This window comes from Nothoprocta perdicaria, unplaced genomic scaffold (assembly GCF_003342845.1).
Source record: "Nothoprocta perdicaria isolate Ctin4 unplaced genomic scaffold, notPer1 scaffold_155, whole genome shotgun sequence".
Taxonomy (NCBI): Eukaryota; Metazoa; Chordata; class Aves; order Tinamiformes; family Tinamidae; genus Nothoprocta; species Nothoprocta perdicaria.
The window spans coordinates 1332510-1339564 of record NW_020454705.1 but is presented as its reverse complement, the minus strand read 5'-3'; positions in this window follow the sequence as shown (position 1 = coordinate 1339564).

Sequence of the window (7055 nt, the reverse complement as noted above, 5' to 3'; positions counted from 1 at the left end):
TCCTAGATTTTCACCTCCACTTTGTGACGAGCTTGTTGCTGCAAAATTGTGTGAAACATGTAAGAAATGTAGGTGCTGTAATGTAGATGCTAGAGCAAATTAATATTTGACAGTTAGAAATGAGTTTATTTTCTTCTAAACATGAATAGAAATAATATTTTTTATTCTTCCTGTAGCCGATTGAGTCCAACTACATTATTGACTGCTGTGTCTTGCACTGTGGCTGGGCTCCTGACGAGAGAGAAGTGCCTGGAGCAAAGCTTTAAAACCAGGGAGCTGTGGTAGAGAACATTCAATTGAGAACATAGAAAACAGTGCAAGCTCTGAGGAGAGGAGCCTACTGGGTGAGTTTGCTGTATTCTGGGATCCACATGACAGAATTTGGTGTAAAACGCCAGAAGAAATGGAATTTTAACAAAGGTTGCAGATGGGGATTTTTTTGTTATGCTGCTCTTTAGCTTGACCCGATCGATGCCCATTCCTGGGCAGAAGGGAGGGACTGAGCGGCTGGCGACTCCTCAGGAGGGCACGATGGAAAGGGCAACCTCGGCAGGAATCTTCCTCCCAAGGAGCAAGCTGGGCCTGGGAGCCCAGGCTGGGCTTAAGGCGGTTGGTCCTGCGCTGAGGGAGGCAGATGCCACCCCTTCCACCCAGCTACCTGAGCAGGGGCAGGCTGGGGGACAGCGGCGGCTGCGGCCACAGCCCGTTTGCTCTTGGCTTGCTCTTGGCTTGCTCTTGGTTTGCTCTTCCAAACCTGGGAGCTGCCTGCTGGAGCACATCTGAATGCCAAGAGGACTGAAATTTCCAATCAATAGTTTTAATAAGAAAAGGCTATTGCGCTGTTTTTTGGGCCATATTTCATTAGATTTCTTGGTTTTATTGCTCTCTTTCTGCTCTGGTGTTTGCAGCTTCTCTGACTTTACTCTCATCCTTTCAGATTAATTATTTATTCTCAGAAGGATCTGTAGGTTTTACCTTCAAAAATAGATACCCACCAAATGCAGTGTCTTCCTCTTTGCAAATCATAGAACTTGCAATAAAGGCTTAAACCCAAACTTGAAGGCAAAGGAGTCAGTTAACAACAAATTAGCAAGCCTAATGTGTAAAAACAAAAAACAATTAAATCTTTTTTTCAGGCCTGTTAGGAGATAGTGCTGTGGTTGGAATTAGCAGGGAGAAGGGTTTGCTCCAAGAATTTGCCATGCATTGCCTGTTTCTGTCCACACGTGGCTGGAAGTCACCTTTGGCAAAGCCTGTTCCTCAGATCCACTCACATTCACATGAAAATGATTGCTTCAATTAACCAGGGACCTTGGAGAACCCATGGACCGAGAGCAGTCTCTTGGGTAGATGCTATCCGCTGATTTTGCACATCATCTACGGTTTGTTTTATCCATAAAATATAGATAAGCTTAGTGAAACTGAATTAGTTCTGTTAAGCAGTATTTAAAAGCCTTTTGAGTTTGTGCCTTGGTGAGGGTTCAGCTACGTTTCACAGGGGACCAGTGAGTGTCCTTCTGCTCGTGGGGTCCTGGCTGTGGCCCTTCCAGTGCAGAAGGTCCTGGTCCTGCTTTCTCACACACAGCTGGTCCTTCACATCCTCCTCTGAGCAGCCCTTTTTGTGGCCACCGACTGCGTTTGATCACAGCGACATGCAGCTTGGTTTTATTCCACAAAGTCTGTATGGTTTAGGAACTGATTTAAGCTAACTAGGCACCACAAATGACCTACAAATTACTTTTCTGATACCTCTTCTTTGCGTAGTTTATATTTAATTGAAGAGTTACCAGGTCTTAATACAGAACATTAGGTTTGGGGGGTTGTTTTTAACAGAACTTTGTGCTCCCTTCTTCCTTCTCTTGAGAGGTGGGGAAAAAATTTCTTAAACCATCTATAGAGTCATGGAAAAATGGGAATATAACTAAAGAAGGTGCCATTTCTGTCTACGGTGGTAAAAGCTGTGAGGCTCAAGTTACAAGACATCTTTAAGAGGGAAAATCAAGTCTGCTGTTCAGGTGTTACCGCGTTGCAGCTGGGCAGGGTCTCCACACGCAGGTGAGTTTGTTCTGCGGAGCAGGCCGTCCCCGCGGCGGCGGCTCTGCCCCAGGCAGGGCAGCGACTGCCCCTCGCAGGGAGGTGTTGGTTTGGGGCAGTGCTGGGCATGTCCCCCTGCAGCTCCTGCCCGTGTCCCCGGGCCGGAGCCCCGGTGTCCCGTGGCAGCCCGTGTGCCCGGGCCCTGCGCCCGCATCAGGCCCTCGTCAGTGGGAGGACGGTCGGTTGTATGCGGTCATGATGACCCATGGTGTATCAGTGAGTACATTTACAGCGACGTATTATGCAGGTGATGGGATGTCATGTAGGGCCCCGGCCAGCAGGTTCACAAGAACTGAGCAAAAGAGTGGTTTGTGTTTGGGGAGCCTCTCGCACCAAGGTGATGGTGCTGCTGCAAAGAGCCTGTCACTGGGGACTCACGTTGCCACCAGACAGTGGCTCATGGCTCAGGGTGGGAGGTTTGACTCCCCAGGTGAGCCTTGCCCTATGCCAAGACCCCACTAAATCAGTTGCTTTTTAAAAATATTATTCTTTAGTAAATTCAGTGTTTGTGCAACAGTAAACACTGTTTTTCCCTAGGGTGGTCATTAATGAGTGCAGAGAAAGTGATCACCAGAAGGAATCCAGCAACTGATTTAGTGCCATCCTGTGCAATATTGCACAACTGCCCACAAGTTCCTGAAGCAAAAGCAGAGCACTCGCTTGCAATTCCCAGGTCGTGGCAAACCACAAAATTCCTACATGGCTGCTGCAAATGGGCCTTTGAGATGGGCTGCGTGTGTGTGTGATGGGGGCAGTTAAGAACCAACAGGAAATAAGCAGCGAGGTTTGTATGAGGAGCCAACGTCCAATCCATCCCGTCCCATCCATCCCATCCCATCCATGCCGTCCCACCCTGGCCATGTCTGCCACACAGAGGTGGCTGTGCAGGGGGACCCATCACAACGTCCCTCGTGTTACCTGCTGGCCCAGGGCGCAGCTTTGGGCATGATGCTCCTAGACCCGCGCGGCTGCCCTGGCTTTTGTCGGAGCAAGAGCTCTTTGAGCAAGGAATTAAACGTGCTGGCAGGGTGAAGAGCTTGCATTTCTTACATGTATTTGAGAATGTGCTAATCTAGTTCCTTGTCTAGTGACTAATTAAGCCCTTTTACTCATTTTGCCTCTTCGTGTAGATGCTGATACATTTTTGCAAACTGATGCGCTTCCTCAGCAGCTAATTTCAGCATAAATGATACCAAACTGCTAATGACACAGAACTGCCTGCCGAAGACAGCAGCGCTCCTCGAGACTCCTGCTGAACAGCGTCAGCGAGGGGGCATTCTGCATTAAGCTGCCTTTGCTTCTGCTGCCTTCACCCCGCCGTGCCAAGGGGACTGGTGATGAAAACCGCAGCCACCCCATTTGTTTGGAAGTCTGGTGTCATCCTTGTATGTACTGGATAAGTGTGGTGGGTTAAGCTACGCTGATTTGCAGGGCCGTGTTAAAGACAGACCCTTTTGTTGCATGAGCTGCTTGGGGAGTTATGTTGGATGCTCAACATATAACACCCGCTGTGGCTTATAAGGTCTTGGACATTTAACAGAAGTTCCCAATCGAATTGCTTGTGGATAATATCCCACCTAAATACCCCCCTCAGCACTGTAAATATTCCTCTGTCTCCCCTTGTGCTGCAGACTGGCTGCACGGCCACTAAAATCTTCTCTGTCAGGGAAGCTATAAAGCATCAAGAGGGGCAGTTTTTCTTAGCAAAGTGAAAATATGAGCCTGTCTATTTAGCTCTGCAGAGATTTTATAATCCATTCTGTGTTCAGTTAATATATGGAGCTGCAGCAGCCGTAGCTTTCATAGGAACAAGGGGCACCAAAAATCGTACGCTCAGTTTTTACTAGAGGGATACAAAGCTACGCTGGTAGCTGCTGTCCCCACTCCTCTGCAGGGACTCATCTGCTCACCAGGGCTCTCACACCCCAATCCCCCCACTTTCCTAGCCTGCTGTATATTATCACCCAATTGTTACCACCAATTTTAGAGGCAATATCCGTTCTGGAATGGCCCAGAACTCCTCACTGTCCTCACCCCAAGGGATCCGCAGCAGCTCCCAGCACTAACAGGCATTTTTGCTGGCCCTGGCCATGGTGGCTCTGCAGCGTGTTGCAATGATCTCGATTTGAAGGCTCATTCTGTTCCCGGGAGGTGTCTGAGTTCCCGCTCCAGCCCTGCAGCAGCCCGGCCCTCTGGGACTCCCGAGACAACAGGAGCAGGACACAGATGCTGACCCGCTCTCCAGCACCCCGTACAGCTGCCTTGGTTCCTCTTGGCCCTTGACGTTGGCTCCATGGGCAGATGTCCATGCCCCCCTTGCAGGGCAGAAGGGACCCTGCAGACTGGGCTCCAGGACAGACCTGCCAGCATGAGGATGGTCTCTGCAGGGCAGCAATGCTGAATCCTAGGAGTGCTGGTGATTGGTTACAATTTCCCCATCTTCTCGTAGGAATGCCTGGTTGGTTGTTCCCTGTTCTGCTGAGCTGCAGTGTATTTAATCCCAGTGCATTTCCAGAACACTTGCAGTTTCTCCCTTCGTCGTCATCTGCAAATTCGTCACACGCATTCCCCGTTCCGTCGTCTAGGTCAGAAATGAACAGAAGTGGTTTTAAACGCAAACCAGCCCACTGTGAAGCCTCAATCTGTACATCCTTCTGTTTTGATATGAAGCCACTGATAGCAGCCCCTTGCATATGGTTTTCCATCCAGCTTTGGAACCAGCACAGGCTTCAAGTGTACTGGCAAAACACCAGTGACAAATGCATCAGCAAGTAATAGCTGTTCTTCTGTCTTGATCGAGACATGTAAGAGACATTGGGCATCTCAGTTGCCTCACACCACAGTGTGGGTTGCTCCTTGTGGGTGCAAACACAAGGTCGCCGCTCTCCTCACCAAGGATGCTTGGAGTGAGCAACGTGTTGCCTTTGCACTGCTGGCCCTCACCGTTCCCCTTGCAGTTGGTCTGAAATGTGACTTTAACACTTGCTAGAGCAGAAGCTAATGAGAGGCTAACCCGAGGGAACAGACACGCTGCTCACAGCGTGGTGTCCTGTCCCATCCAGGCCAACCACTGCTCTTTGAGGAGTCCCTGCTCTGCCCCGAGGCTTCTCAACCAGCTTGATTTCTGTGTTGCGGATCCACAGAGTGCACGAGCAGCACCCTAGACTAATGCAGAGCTTGTTGGGCAAGTGTTGAGGAAAGGATAGGAGCTCCTAAAAGGCTTGTGCTGTGCTCGGCGTAGGAGAGATTGCAGTGACCATAAACCAGCATTGACCAGTCTTCTTGGAATGAGAGAGAAGAATTTTCACTTTACTGGAAATAGCTGCATTGAGTTGCCACCTCATTAAGAAAACCATGGTCTCGATCAGATTAATTGGTGATTAGCCTATAAAGAGCAATTTTATTATTATGTATGAACATTAATAAAAATCTGTCTAGTATGGCTCATTTCAATTAAAAATAGGTGTTTCAGCTGCCATTTGCACGTCTGCGATTCATCTGCAGCTAATTAAGATTCACATATTCTACTGAGGATTTTAAGGGCCTTGTTTTGTAACATTTCTGGGAAATGATAAATATTATAGTCGTTTTATGAGCAGAGTTATTCACCTCAGTTCTTCACTGAAGCAATGACAGAGCTGAAAGAGAATCTGAGTGTCTTGGTGCGATGGTCCTTTAGGAGTAAATCGAGCTGGTGCCTCTGCCTACCTTTCCCTAAAAGACGGACCACGTTGACTTTGCACCTGAGTATAATCTCACACCAGTTCCCTCTTGTTCCTGTCAGGGCAAGAAAAACTGCTGGCACGGGGTCCAACTTGTAAACCTCTTCTGTGAACATGAGGATCACGTGCCCGGTGTTGGGTTTATCGTGTGTGTTTGCATGTGGTTACTGTCCGCTCCGAGCGCTCGGAAGTTGCAGCCTCAGCTCTCTGCATTGAGGGCATCAGTAGAAATCTTGCCAAATTAAGAGCAGAGCTTGGCTTAGGGCTGGCATTTCTGAAAAAAATACCACTTTTGCCCTCAGCTCAAGAGAAATGATCCTCCATCTTGTGAATTTGAGCCCTTATATTTAGGAATCGCACCGTAAAACAAGACCCAGCAAGGCTGTGTTGGCTGCAGCTTTTGGTGAAATCTCTATTTCCTGAGAAATGACTTGGTGGGAATTGCAAGGTGGCAAGGCTTGGATGCCCAGGAGAGCTGTGCTCCAGCTGCTGGGGCCATCTCATGCACTGGTGTAGGTTCCTTAAGAGGTCTGTGTAGCTCCTCCATGCACGGGAGCGGAGAAGGAAACAGCTTGGTACCAAGACTTCAGGAGATGATATTTCTACTCAAGTTTCTTGCAAAAACCTAGTCAAATAACAGAAGCTAACTATGACCCAGCAAACTTTGTGCAAGCAGTTGGAAACTGGACATGGTACTATGCAATCCCCGTGGCCCTTGCATGAGGAGAACCATGTGTACCATGCTGCTGCTAGAGCAGCTGGTAAGGTTGAGCTGCAGCATTTCCCAGTCCCCTCAATACATGGGGAAAAGACATCTTTGTTTTAGATGACTATTTTTTTTTCTTCCATGGCTAACAAAGAATTATGTGTCTAACAAAACAAATTTTTTGTTTATTCTGTTGGTTGAAAGGCAGCATCAGTCTGGTGGTAGCAGGTTGTACAGGCCAACTGGATAGAAAACACATGTGCTGGATAAACCGGTCTTTTAGAAGCTATGGAGATCCTGGCTGACTATTTGGGAGTCCTGGTTGACACCACATTAACCGTGAGGTAGCAGTGCCCTCGTGGCCAAGAAGGCCAATGGGATCCTGGCTGCATCAGGAGGATGTTGCCAGCAGGTCAAGGGAGGGGATCCTGCCCCTCTGCTCAGCTCTGGTGAGGCCACACCTGGAGTGTTGAGGGCAGTTTTGGACTCCCCAGGACAAGAGGCACGTGGAGCTTCTAGAGAGGGTCAATATC